The 15,293-nt window shown below is 40.2% G+C and overlaps 1 long non-coding RNA gene across 1 annotated transcript in view; it reads left to right on the top strand.

The window, feature by feature from the left end:
- LOC121480235 overlaps positions 1-15,293 on the top strand; it is a 71,664-nt gene that overhangs the window by 39,594 nt on the left and 16,777 nt on the right. The window contains exon 2 of the long non-coding RNA XR_005984918.1: positions 11,592-11,750. This is a non-coding gene — a long non-coding RNA (uncharacterized LOC121480235). The remainder of the gene's footprint in view (positions 1-11,591; positions 11,751-15,293) is intronic.

Raw genomic sequence — 15,293 nt, 5'->3', positions numbered from 1 at the left:
TTGTTTCATAACCATATGTATAATTCAATTTGGGCTTAAAAAAGACAATATATACTATAGGTAAGTGAATAATCTTGCTATCTGCAAATAACAAGAAAGTAGAGAGGATAAAGATCCTATATTTGAATGTATAAGGGCTGTGTCCACCATCTTAATGGTAACAGTAAACCAAAAAAAGGATCAATTTCCTTTATAGCAGATAAATGTTCTGTGCATAAAAAATTACTTTGATTTCTAGGATTATCTAAATTACTTTGTTCTTCCTTTAAAAAATAAGAGAAAAGATTTAAAATCCTAGTACATTAAATTTATAATGACCTGTTAATTTATGACTATAAGATCCCATGGGGACAAGACCATGTTTTATATCTGCTGCAATATCCGTTTTCTTTGCCAGCCAGATCCAATAAGCAAATATTTGTGGCATGCAAATCACCTAGGATTTGCCTGCAGCAAATCTGCACATACCCAGCTGCACACTCATCAGCTTGACACCTTATAACACAGATGCTGTTGGCCTTTATCATCTTTGGCATGAAGCCAAGGCTCATTCTCCAATGGATTAGACGAGATAAATCATTGAACTGGCTCAGCCTCACTATCATCAGACTCCTTTGTTGTGAACACTTCTCATACAGTGAACACAAACTGATCAGCAGCATGAGTCACAGCTGGTCCGAGGACCTCAATTTAAAAATCCAACCAGCTCTTCTTCAATAGCCTCTGAGTATATAAGTACCATCTTCAAATATACAGACTATTATATATCAAAATGAAAAAATGCAAGCTTCATTTTCAGCGAAGTGCACTCTCATCAAATGAACAGGACTAAGTGTTCTCATTCTAGCAAGATCAGAGAGCAGAATATATTTGTTTAATTATAGTCTTTGAAGAGAATGGTGCATTCTTAGGTGACGAATTTCTAGAAGAGAACTTAAAACATTAAGATGCTCCTTGAAAGGGGTTCTAATTCAATAATTATAATGTTATTATTGGGTTATTTGCAAGGAAAAAAGAAATCCCGTTCCTAAAATTATACACAGAATAAGGTGAACATGAGACTCGGAATTTAGAATTTTCTAGATGAGATTATCTTACTTTCCCAGTGAAGACCTGTTGTAGTACAGTAAATAATAGGATCTATAGACACATTTGTGCTCACTAATGTTTTCTAAAAGTAGAATTAAATACAATATAGTTATTTCATTATATTGCCTTGATAGGTAAAATATATGTTTCTAAACCAAGACTGTTTCTACTTCAATCTCAAACCTATATTTCATCTTTAAAAGAACAACTGGGGATGCCTGGGATATCAGGGCTTAAACCTCAAAAATCATAAAGTAAAAAGAAATAGGCTATCAAGTCATGAAAAGATATGGAAGAAACTTAAATGCACATTACTAATTTAAAGAAGCCACTCTGAAAATAAGACATTCTGGAAAAGAACAAACTATGGACACAATATAAAGACTTGTGGTTGGTAGGGTCAAAGGGGAGGAAGGATGAATAGGCAGCACACAGAGGTGCGCTGAGGGCAGTGAAACTATTCTGTATGACACTGCAATGATGAATACATGTCACTATGTATTTGTCAAATCATCACCAAGAGTGAATTTCAATGTAAACTATAGATTTCAGGTGATAATGATGTGTTAATGTAGATTCGTCGATTGCAACAATGTACCACTCTGGTGGGAGATGTCACAGCAGGGACAGTTGTACAGATGTGGACACAGGGGCATATGGGAACTCTAGGTACTGTATGCTCAATTTTGCTATGAACATAAAACCAAAAATAGACTATAAATGTTGAGAAGTCAAACATTCAGAGTTCTTTATTTGCCAATATTTATAGATTCTAGCTAAACTTTTAGTAAGTTGGATAGAGGTCTAAGTTTTTTTTTTTAATATAACATAAACACTTAAGGTGAGTAGTTCATCTGTAGTAGATACCCAGAATAAGTTATAAGAACATACTTATTGTCCCCTAAATAGAAGCTCTCTAAAGAACAATATTATGCAGACCTCAAAAAAAGCAGACTTTTCTAGGTGAGTTTTAGTCAGAGCTTAAGATGGGGAAAGGAAACATTTTTAATTTCTCCTTTTGGTGGTTAGTATACTTTTGCTTCTCCAATTCTAGAAAAATGAGCATTGAGCATTGGCTTAGCATCAGGTCAAGGGAGGGTCAGGGTGAGGTGGTTTTGGGGGTGGGGCCAGGCCTAGGAAGTGAGTCATCTCAGTCCCTTTCTCAGGCTTCAAAGGCCAATCTGTGCCAATGTATTTCTGGCTTACTTCCATCACTACTTATTTTCACATATTAGTTTCAACTTTCCAGAACAAATGGCATTGTATCATAACAGAGATGGATTCATCACCCTAGAAATGGAAGAGAGTTGATTTAAAAAAAAAAAAAAAAAAGGCACTGCAGGGGTTCCTGGCTGGCTCAGTCTGTAGAACACATGACTCTTGATCTGAGGGTTGTAAGTTCGAGCCCCAGGTGCGGTGTAAAGATTACTTAAAAATAAGATCTTTAAAAAAAAATAGCACCGCAGAATAAAGACTCTCAGGGCTTCCATTATTTCTGTCCTTATCTACTCACTGTTTCTTAAAAATGCTTTGTAGAGTTCATGCCCATTATGAGAAACTTAACATTTCTAAGATGTACAAAGTGTTCCAAGGACCAGGCTACAAACGTGACTTTGTTGATGAGACCCAGTTTGTGGGACCTGGAAATGAAACTGGACAACATAGGTCAAGAGCCCAGCTAGATTCGTGGCTTTGTCTTTTCCCAATTACAATGAGAAACTCTTTATTTCTACTTAGTACATACTGAATAGGTTCACCATTGGCACAACACCACTGCAGGTGGTGTCAACGGAGACAGAAAGGGAAAGAGACCCATTTTCCTTGTGGAAGATTTAATCTCCTTGAAGTGATGCCATGCATGGAGAGTTAGGTAATGCATAAACCCCCCTTTATTAAAGCCTAACATGGGTGTTCAATTTTTGTGTGAAGAACTTTAACTTCTTATGACTTTCAACAAGGAAGGCTGATACAGAGGGAGAAAAGAAAGGATTTGTACATATTGCTATAGCTTGTTAGCTTGTCTTGCTTAAGCTACCATTGAAAACATCATTTGCATGGGGCATTGGTTATGAAGAAGACCTTTGAGTAACTTGTGGGTGAGATGTAGGGTTGAAAGGATCCCTCCACAGCCTCCCAAAGTGATTAAGTATGAGTAAGTTTCAATTCAACAAAGGAATTTACTTTGACTTATCAAGACTTTGTATAAGTGGAATTCATTCTTATGGTCTTCATTTATTTTAAAAATAATGGGTCAGAATGGGGCTTTACAAATATTAAGTCGTGTAACTTATGTAACAACCCCATTATGGATTAATGATAGTTGCTTACAGAATCTCTAATGGTTACCAAAAGATTTTTAACTTACTTTGAGTCATAATTAGGGAATAAGTGTTTCAGATTAGTAATAAAATTAAAACTGGATATACACGATTTACAGAGATCCTTAATTTACATATGGCGCCAAATCGAAAATTTTGTCTATTAATGTATTATTTCTTAAATTTCCCCCTAAAAGTAGACAGAGTTAATATGCCTGAGTGTGGCTTCCTCGACATACCTCATTTTCTCAATGTTTACATCCATATAAAGCAAGAAAAGTTTTTAAATGATAGTAAATTAAGACTTTAATTATTTAATTTAAATAAAGAATATTTGTAAATACTCATCTTAACATCATATGAAAGTCTCAAATCCCATTATGGAGGTACCCAAGACTGCATCTTCCCTTTGCCACAGAGATTACCTTAACAGAAAATGCAAACCGCAAGAAGGTAGAAATATGCCAGCAGAAATTCTGTCGACTGCTTTTCAGAGGTCAGCTCAGATCATGCTGTCTGCTTACTCTCAAGGCCTATGATGCCACATATTACAGATGGCACATTTTACAGGTTGTTCCCAGCAATGAGTAACACACTACAGAGAACACTCTAGATGAATCTGAGCAGCAGCCTGAACGCTCCTTTAATTTGAATTTCATTATCTCAGGGCTGAGAATTCTTGTCCTGGAAGAGCACACCACTCTGTTTTGGGCTCCCTTTCAATAAGTGTCTCCTTGGAGGTTTCTCTTCCTCCTGGCAGCACACTCAACAAGTAAACACCACCACAGTACTTATGTGCAGTGACACAACACTTCACGCTAACGGCCACCTACACAAGGGAGCCTACTCAAGCCCTAGAAAGTGACTAGTAAAATCTCCAGCCTCCTCATACCCACAGGTCTCACTAATCTGGATCACCTTCCATGCCAATACTCAAGGACGTTCTATGGAGGCACCATTAGGATGCCAGGCTGTATTTCTCCATCGCAGAGAGGTACTGGTTACTTTGGAATAAAGCCCAAATTACTTAATTTAATATTTAGCAGATTCCTTGCCAAAAGTGGGGCTTGATGTAAATTCAAATGCTGAAATTTCACTTGTTTTTAAAAATACAACTGGAAGGAAAATTTAGACGAGTATCGGAAATATGTTCTGCTCTTTCTGAAATGTTAAGATTCTGTCCCTCTTAGCAGAACTGGATGGTCACTTCCTAAGTCCTACCCCCCCTCCGGAGATGTCTGGGGAAAGGATGTATGATCAATGCGATTTTCATATAATAGACCAATATTCATACATGGAATTAGAGAATCTTATTATTCTATAGGCTTCCTTAAGAACACTATACAATTACACCTCCTTCATTTATAGTGTAGCCATCACCACCTTGTATATTGACTGAGCAGGTGCTTTGACCTCTATTAAGCACTGGGGATAAAGAGACGAATGAGGTCATCTTTGCCCTCAAGGATTTGCAGTCCAACAAAACTTTTACCTCCTTTCCTATCGGCCAGGAAGTGAAAAGAAAAAACCCGAATAACCCAAATACAGCCCGGTGGGGGCTGACATTAGCACTGCTAAAGAAATCAGACCAATCCAGCAAGAAAGACCACTCTGATAGGCTGAATAATCAATTCCCTCCACTCCCAGATACATATTCTAATCCCTAGAACCTGTAAATAATGTACACGGAAGAAGACACTTTACAGATGTGACTAAGGATCTTGAGATGAGATAATCCTGGATTATCTGGGTGGGCCCAATCTAATCACAAGAGTCCTTGTAGGAGGGAGGCAAGAAGGTCAGACATGGAGGGAGAAGAGGCAGGGACAGGAGCAGATGTTGGGGATGAGAACATGCTATATGCTGCTGGCTTTCAAGATGGAGAGAGGAACCACGTGCCAAGGGATGTGAGTGGCCTCTACATGCCAGTTTTAAAGGAAAGGAATGGATTCTCCCCTAGAACTTCCCAAGGAATGTAGCGCTGCCCACACATTTAGACTTCTAAATGTGATTTCCAGAACCATAAGATAATAAGTTTATGTTGCCTTAAGCCACTAAATTTGTAGCAATTTGTTATAACAACAATAGGAAAGTAATATAGACATGCTATGGACCCAGAAGCTAAATCTGGTTCCTGGCACAAGGGACAGATAAACTTGATCCTTACAATTCTTTTTTTTTTTTTTTTAAGATTTATTTATTTATTCACGGGGGAGGGACAAAGGGAGAAGGACAGGGAAGCAGACCCCTGCTGAGGGTTGAGCCCCATGTGAAACCAAGAGTCAGACGCTTAACCAACTGAATAACCCAGGTGCCCCACTAAGATTGGTCTTTAAACAATTCTGTGATAACTTACAGACAAATGAATCTTGTCTGCCTAAAATCAGTCCTATTGTGAGGTGCTTCACTTATTGCTCACAACATTTTTCTAACTTGAAATTGCCATCAAAGACGAGGAAAAGAAGATCTACAAATAGCCATGAAGCATAAGAAAGAAAGCTCAACATCAATAGTCATAAGGAAATACAAACCCAAACTGGAATGAAATAATATTTCACATTCACTGGGATGGCTATTACTTAAAAAACAGAAAGTACCAAGTGTTGGTGAGGATGTGTACAAATTAGAATCCTCATATATTGCTGGTGGGAATGCAAAACGGTACAGCCACTGTGGAAAACAGTTTGTCAGTTCCTCAAAAAGCCAAACAGAGTAATGACGTGACCCAGCAATTCTACTTCTAGGTATATCCAAAGAAATGAAAATCAACTCAACAAATACACATACGTAAGTGTTCCTAGTAGCACTATTCACAACAGTTAAGTGGTGGAAACAACCCAGAGTCTATCACAAAATGTGGTATATTCATACAATGGAATATTATTCATCCATAAAAAGAAATGGAGTACTAACACATGCTGCAATGTGGATGAACCTCAAAAACACTACATTAGATAAAAGAAATAAAAGGTCATGTATTGTCTGATTCCGTTTATGTGAAGTATCCAGAATCGCTAAACCCATAGAGACAAAAAGCAGATTGGTATTTGCAGGCCTGGGGGTGAGGAGGTAGAGATAAAGAATGACTGCATAATGGTTGCAGAGTTTTCTTTTGCATTATGAAAAGATTTTGGAACTAGATAGAGGTGGTTGTTATACAGCATTGTGAATGTACTAAATACCACTGAATTGTACACTTTTTTTAAATGTAGGCCCCACATGGGGCTTGCACTCACAGCCCTGAGATCATGACCTGAGCTGAGATCAAGAGCCGGCTGCCTAACTGACTGAACTATCCAGTCGCCTCCTGAATTATACACTTTAAAATGGTTAATTTTATGTGAATTTCACCTCAATTAAGAAAGGTTTTTGTTTTTTTTTTTTAAGATGAGGAAAGCCTGTCTTGAATTCTCCAAGGCATCTGCACAGTGGCACAGCAGGCTGCCTGTGGCTAGGTGCTCGATAAATATTTATGAAATTGAATGGTAGAAAATATTCATGTCCCGCAAGTAAATTTATTTCTTGGAATTAGTCAAGATCATTCTAGGCCAAGTCAGCTGAATAAGTTGGGTTATCAAATGGGATCATGCCATCTTAGTTTTAAAAAGAATAAAGTAAAACTGCTAAGTAAAAGACTGCTGTCAGAAACATGTTACCCTCCACTCACATTTCCCTCCACCTCGCAAGCATGAGCCTGGTCTCCAAACACTCCAGCCTACATGTCTCCTCCCCTTGGAGCTTCCCCGACCTTGCCAAGTGGAGCTTACCTCCTGGGCCTCTCACCTTAAACAGTTCATAGCTACCCAAGCACTTCCAGCTCTATAACTTCTCTGTCTCCCCATAACGGTGTCAGCTCGATGGAAAGCAATGGCTCTAATTTATTGACATACACTTAACAAGAAGCCCCATGTTGGCAGAGAGAAGGCTTCGCAAATGTTTGTCCAACGACAGAATGAATGAACTAATGAAAAACTGAATGAATAAAGTTTTGTTCTGGCTTGTGAACTGGCTCCAAAGACAATTCTAAAATTAGAATCCCAAATTTTGTTTTCAGTAATATCAACATTCTGAAATGAATGCGATTCTTGAAAGAAACTCTCTTTGGCTATTTAAATTCTAATGTCTTTGCTAAAATCCAGCCGGTCCATCCGTCTTTAATTGACACGCCTTCGACATTCTCCCCAGAGTGGCTGGGGTGCATGGCAGATGCTCTTAAGGCCAAAGTCTTTTAGAACAAACATCTGCTAACTTGTTCTCTATAAGGGTAAACAACAGGTCTTTGTCATTAAGGAAGAAATGTTTTAATATTTTTGTAATCAAGCTGCCACCACAATTCTGCCAGCCTTTCCTTATCTCATGGGAACATCCTCTGATAACAATGCAGTTTTGTGCTAAATTTCAAACAAATCTGGGCCACGGCAGGTTTGTCAGGGGTGGGGACAGTCATGTAATTATGTGCCTTCATTCTGTTGTCACACAAAACAAGATGAAATTCTTCGCGTTTTTCTTTGACCTTGGACCACTTCTTGAAACTTGAAACGGCACAAAACTTAAAGAATTCAAGCAGATTGAAATAAGAAAAAGTAGTGTTCACCCGAAACTACATCAAACTAATAAACGATTTTAAGAAGCTGTTCTTACAAATCTTCCAGGCTCTGTAACCCAGTCCTGTTCAGAGAGCCAATGAGCAGGATGAAATTCACATTACCCAGAACAACATGCCATCAGCCCGCTCGGTCACTCTGTTTTACTTTTCCTCACTGCTGGGCCTTATGCCAGATTTTTGTTTATCTGTTTATTTTCTGTCAGCCCCAACAGAATGGGAACCCCATGGTATCATGGACTTGCTATGTCCTACCATTGCTGTGTGCTCTGCAGCCAGAAGAGTGCCCAACACAGAAGGTACTCAATTCATATTTGTTGAATATGTCTTTCATTTCAGTTATATTTTTAAATTGTGATCATACACACCCTCTGCTCCTAAGGTACTTCCCTTAGGAAGTACCTCACCTGATCCAGTGCACCCGTGAGGTCTTACCTTCTGGCCTGGAGACCCACAGGGCGCTTTGAACATAAGGCCCCCACCCAGCAGACACAAGGTATTTATTCATCTGAACACACACACATATCATGAAAATAAGATGCTTCTTACAACATTAAAAATGACTGGAGATGTATTCCAAAATTGCTTATTTTACCCATAAACCTCAAGTCTACTCTCAACATAGAAGATAGAAGAAAATCTAATTAAAATGTTCTCATTGTGGTAATATATGCAAGTTAATCACTATGAGTCTTGGTCATAAGAATTAACAAGATTTTGCTGATTAATAAAAGAACAAGTTCAACAATAGCATGTGTTGGGGCAAGGTAGGGAATAGGTAGCGAGGCTGGGCCTTCAAATCATTCATCCTAAATTACTTTGGGTTTGGGACCTTTGTCATTAGCATCAAAGGCACACCCTGGATACAATGTATCCCACATGCTAATGCAGAGTATGTACTGGCTTCCAGTTAACTGATCAAAACATAATTATTAGGGGCGCCTGGGTGGCTCAGTGGTTGAGCATTTGCCTTTGGCTCAGGGCATGATCCTGGGTCATGAGGTCAAGTCCCACATCAGGCTCCTCGCAGGGAGCCTGCTTCTCCCTCTGCCTATGCCTTGCCTCTGACTTTCTCTCTGTGCCTGTCATGAATAAATAAATAAAAATCTTTAAAAATATATATAATTATTGGCTTTTAAACATTTCTAAAAGCAGTATATCTTATTGTAAAAGGAAAACCAAAAAATAAAAAAATAAAAACTCAAACAAAATAGAAAAATACGAAGTAAAATATAAAATTTCCTCTTTCATTTCCCAGGGATTAAGAACTGCTAATAGTTTGGGCTATATTCTTTTCAGGTATTGTTCATGCGCACACAAACTGATTTTATACATTTAATAAGTTTTACATGCCATAATCACACTTATTCTCAACAACAGTTCAGAACTATTTCCCTCTCCTCTGGGTATTATTACTAAGTCACACACACACACACACACACACACATACACACACACACACCCAATATTAAGAACAAGGTATAATATAAAGATGCTGATATGTTGGGGCACCTGGGTGGCTCAGTCAGGTAAGCATCTGACTCTTGATTTCAGCTCAGGTTACGATCTCAGGGTTGTGAGATTGAGCCCCGCGTGGGGCTTCACACTCAGCAGAGAGTCTGCTTCAGCTTCTCTCTCACCCTCTCCTTCTGCCCCTCACCCCTCGCTCGCTCTCTTTAAAATAAAAATAAATAATTTTTTTTTAAAAAAGAATACGATATATTCTAGGTATTTTGAAAAAGAATTTCTCTTTGTAGAGAAGGTAATTAGAAATGTTCAAGGAGGGCAGCCCCGGTGGCACAGCGGTTTAGCACCGTCTGCAGCCCAGGGCTTGATCCTGGAGACGCTGGATCAAGTCCCACGTCGGGCTCTCTGATGCCTGCTTCTCCCTCTGCCTGTGTTTCTGCCTCTCTCTCTCTCTCTCTCTCTCTCTCTCTGAATAAATAAAATCTTTTAAAAAAGAAAGAAATGTTCAAGGAGGGATGCCTGGGTGACTTAGTTGGTTAAGCAACTGCCTTTGGCTCAGGTCATGATCTCGGGGTCCTGGGATCAAGCCCCAAATCAGGCTTCCTACTCAGCAGAGAGCCTGCTTCTCCCTCTCCTGCTCCATGTGCTTGTGTTCTCTCTTTGTGTCAAATAAATCAATCAAATCTTTAAAAAAAAGAAAGAAATGTTCAAGGAAAATGGATAAAAGGTATTGCTAGGCCGAGCCTCTTTCAGATTGAAGGCTACTTTCTTTTTATTCCCCACTATGACCAAATTTCAAATGCCTCATTCCTTTGTTATAATCAAATCCTCCTTGGGCAAAAAAATTCTCTTCTAAATCTATGGTACTTCCTTCTTCATGAGATGTCAAAGTCAAGGTACTTGTTACTATAATTCTTATATGTTCTATCTTCCCCTGCAAGGAATCCCTGCAAAAATATACATTTTTAAAATTCTAAATTTGGCTTAATGGCAATCAAACAAACAAACAAAAAATCAAGATTCCCAAGAACTATTTCTGGATGTATCAGGATCTTACCAACATCATCAAGCAGGTGGCTGTGTTCTGCATTTTTGTATTCAACTGCTTTCCCTTCAGACTATCCTTTTCTCCTTAAACTTTTAAAAATGTATATAATGAAACTGATAAATTATCAAATGCTACATCTGAAACTAGGGATGTACTATATGTTGGCTAACTGAATTTAAATTTTAGAAAAGTGTATATAATGAAAATGTACAAACACACCAGTGTGCTACATAGAATGTTTTGCAGCTTGGTGACAACAGCTCGAGCAGGGAGCCAGCCAGCAAGTATTTAGTACCTAGTGTGTGCCCCCTAGTGTGTGAGACCTTAAGGAAATGAAGGTAATGGTGCCCTTAAGCAGATCCCTGGCTGGTGGAGAGAGCTCAGGGAGTAGCTAACCCTGCAGTGGGGTGCAGAAAGATTTCCACATAGTGATTGATGAAGGAGCCACATGTCCTGAAAGACAAACAAGAGTTCTGCATGTGAAGAATGGGGAAGGAAGAGAGGAGAAGATGAGCATGTAGTGGAGCAGAGAAGTAAGAACACACAGCATTGGAGTTGAGATGAGGAGTCTGGGATGCCAGGACCAGAGCGTGTGACTAGGGGCCAGTGGGAATGTTGGTGGCACAGGTGGGGGCCAGGCAGGCAAGGGCTCTTTGTGTGAGATCTTGACCTTTCATTTTAACCTGAGGGCACAGGCTGGATCATTGAAGATTTTGTCCAGGATTAGGAAAGAAACTGAACTGCCACTTAGTCCAAGTAAATATAAAAAACTTCACGACCTCCAGACTCTCCAACATGAATCACAGGAAAACCACTCAGGCCCTCACTGGGGCGGGCGGCAGCGGCGGCGGTCTGCGTACCATGATCGTGGACAAAAGAACAATCTCGATTATCTGGTTTCCCAGGCCACAAAAGATAAGAAAACAGACACGTAAACTCCTTTGTAGCTATAGAGCACGATGGATGTGAACTAACGTGACAGTGGCCATCATTTCACAACGAACAGAAGTCGAGTCATGATGCTGCACACTTTAAGCTCACACAGTGCTGTGTTTCCGTTCTGCAGCCAAGGAAAAGAGAGGAAACAGCACGGGAAAGGGAAGGGAAGTAGAAGCTGCCAGAAGCAAATGCCCGGACCCCAGTAAACAAGGGACAGCTGAGATGGAAGACACACAGGAATCCGGGGGGAGCCAGCCAGGGCGGGCTGAGGTCAGCCGCCCCTCAGGTGGGTGTGAGAATTCCCCTCGTGTTGGTAACAACTTCAAATGCACATTTATGTGTGAGCCCGGTTTGTTGTGATGTTATTGTACCGGAGCTGGGTATAAGTCAACTTTATACTTGGATGAGGAAAGTGGGGCCTGTGAGTCAGCCCAAGGCCCCGCGCCAGCCAGTGGAAGGGGCTCAGCCAGGAACATCTCCTCCTTTTCCGACTGAGTCTAGTTTCCTTGCACTATTCCAAATGTTAGAGTATGTTCAATTTGAAAAAGCAGGGAACTGTGACAAAATATAAGCAAGAGTTGCAATTTAAGAAAGATTCTCACTCAAAATGTAAAGTCACATGTTGGTGGTGAAAGGGTGAGCTTCCTCACAGCTGCTGGCCGCCCGTGCCGTTCCAGAGAGAGGCGCCAGAACTATGCACCAAGCTGCCCTTCTGTGTTCAGGGGGTCTGAGAAGGCTCGTGGTACCCCAGAGCTCATTGCTAGTCTCCTGAGTTTTCTCTGTTGCCAACTCACACCAAATTGAATAAACCAGAATAAAATTCGTGCAGTCAACCCCTGCAAAATCAAAAGTCAAAAATCTTCTGTCAACCCCTTTCATAAACTAGAATCTACCTCGGTCCGTCTGTCTTAATTTGTCCAAATCCCCTATCTGATACTCCAGTCCCCACTCTGGAACTGGACCTCCACACTCTATCTCTGTGAGAAAATGCCAGGGCTCCTCTCATCCTCCTACTCTTGTCACTTCCCTGGGGTTTGTACTGTCCCTCCATCTGCTCCCCACCTGCCATATAAACATATGTCCTTTGTACGCTTGGTCCCCTAATTAATGAGCCTCTACTGGAATTTCCAGCTGATTTCCAGCCCCTGATCACCTGATTGCATATCCTAGTACATACAGCTTCAAGATAATGGATTGGGACAGTTGCATTTCATGGAGACTGTGACCAAAGCCATTTGGCTGTCCTCCCCAGAGACAGTCTTTGTGGCCAGAACAAATATAACACATTCCCCTGAAAAACAATATCGCATACAACCCAAAGGGTAAATTGTGTTTGGCTTTCCTTCTGTGCAAAAGTCAATGGGAATCAGATTTGGCATGGGCCATGCCTCATGTGTTGGCAAATGGCCAACCATACACTCAGCCCGATGTGCTTTTATATGTCAATGCAACATTTTCCATTTGCAGTTAAGCTGTCCATGGGGCTACTCTCTGATAATAAATAAATACATTCACTTTTTTTTTTTTACCTTAGTTTCCTATCTGTAAAAGCAGAACTGATCATTTGAAATGTTTACATAATTCACTGGCATACTGTGAGAAATGAACTATATTTGTAAGCAGTTTTGAAGAATTTTGAAGATGAAAGGGATAGTTTCAAGCTTTGAGGTATGGACAGCATTCTAAAAAAATAATAAATCACTTATCTCTAGTCCTGCATTTTGAACATAGTTTTGTGGAAGTTGATTTTGTGTTAAAATAACCCAGGCACCCAAAAGTCCATTAGAAGTTTTTACAGTTTTGAGTCTTCGTAAAAACCTTCGCTGGAATTGCTAGTATAAGAGACACCTTTGTTTATAGAACCTTAGGGTTGTGACAAAAACTGACACAAGCCAGGAAATTTAAAAGTTAACGGTGGTACTTTGTGCGAAATGTATGCTACGGGGCTGCTGGTTTTCCACAAAGTCTGGGTTTTAAGGACAAGGTTGGCTTTAATTTCCAACTCTCTGTTTTTTTTCACTGAGAGTCACAGTCGCACAGTTATTTAAACAAATGTCTTTGAACTTCCTTAATTTAGAGAAGTGACCCTGAGGTTAATGAATGTAAAATGCTTGTTGTTTGAGCAAATGAGTTAGCTCCACCTACTGACGTCTGGTCTGTAAGTGCTACAGACTGGAGCCATAGCTTCTGTGAAGACTAAAGTTTTACTCTCACAAGAAACCCAGATATTTTCACTCTTACACCACGCTGATTGTTCTCTAAGGTCAGGACTAATGCCCTAAATTAAGTTGCTTGTAAAGAAAATGATGGTTGCCAAATTTCCCTTACTGGGCAAATAACTCCCAAGTATATGAAATGCAGAGAGAGGCATCCAGCAGGTGATAAATTAAAGGCAAGTTGGGAGGATGAAGTTTTAAGCAGCTCCTGGTCAACGCTGGGGAACCTAGCTGGGTGCCTCTTCACAGTAAGTGGATGAATGCCGCATCCACAGAATTCACCACCACTCCCAGGGAACAGCCTCACTGAGATGCTTTGTTTATAGGTCAACGCAGGCCTCCAGGAGGACAGACAGGGCATTTTTGTAAATGGTACAAGATCTTTATGGTTCTAATAATAATGTACTTTCATATCACAACAATCAATTCTCTTACTAACACACAAAGCAGAGGAGTAGCTTCTTTCTATCTCCCTTAGACAATGGGTCTGAACAGGGTATGCAGTGGAATCCTCCGTGAAACCTTTTTTTTTGTTTTGTTTTAATTTAGCTATCCCTTTTTCCCATGGGAGATTCTAGTTAGTTGGTGTGATGTGGGGCTGGGATGGTGATTGATTGATAGATAAACATACAGGAAGAGAGCCAGATGATAGGTAGGTAGATAGACAGACAAATATATATAAACAGATAGGTAGGTAAATAAATAGACAAGCTTTAATTCTACAAGTGATTTTGATGGGCTCTCCACTGCTCCTCTTAAGTGGTATATGGCCACATCATTCAACAGCCAATAAAAATTAATTCATGCTTTCCATGTAAGTACTAGCACACAATAAAAGATACGCCTTGGGCTTTATTTTGGCCAGTTTTTGAAAATGTATCTCCTGCCAGATGCTGCGTCAGGTGATGAGTTCACGAGGAAGACATGTTTCTGTCCTTGAGGAGCATGTGGCCTAGTCAAAAAGGCAGACACATAAAGTAACATTACAGTTTATCTGATAACGTACTATAATTGGGTAGGAGAGCGCTCTGTGGCAGTAGAGGAAAGAGAACACTAATTCTATACAGAAGAATTACAGAAGATTTCACAGAGGGAGGGACACCTAAGCTGGGTCTTATGGAGAAGGTTTTTCAAGGTAGCAGTAGGGGATGCAGAGAACCAGAGACTTCCACAGAGAAGGATCAACATGTTTAAATTATGTGTGTTTCTAGGGTGTATTGAGAAGTGCAGAACAGCCAGTCCCCAGTATATGTGAGTGAGGGGGGTGGGGGGAAGGGCAGTTAGGGTGGGGATATGAGGCACAGCACCTGTGTAGGGGTGCTGCTGCTGGCAAACCAAGATGAGGGCTGGTCCCTTGGAAGTCTCCTTTGACATTCTGGGGGAGAGGGGAGGGTCCACCCAATACCTGATGCTTCATTTGTAAAAACATTTAGAGTTAAAAACCCTCTGTTATTTTTTCTTTTATATATATAATTTAAATTCAATTTGCCAACATATAGTAAACACCCAGTGCTCATCTCATTATATGCCCTCCTTAATGCTGGTCACCCAGTTACCCTATCCCCCCCCCCCCCACCTTCCCTTCTATAACCCTTTGTTAGTTTCCCAGAGTT

The sequence above is a fragment of the Vulpes lagopus genome, chromosome 2 (assembly GCF_018345385.1).
Source record: "Vulpes lagopus strain Blue_001 chromosome 2, ASM1834538v1, whole genome shotgun sequence".
In the NCBI taxonomy this organism is placed as follows: Eukaryota; Metazoa; Chordata; class Mammalia; order Carnivora; family Canidae; genus Vulpes; species Vulpes lagopus.
Note: the sequence above shows the minus strand (reverse complement) of the source record. Positions and strands in the feature narration are given on the sequence as shown.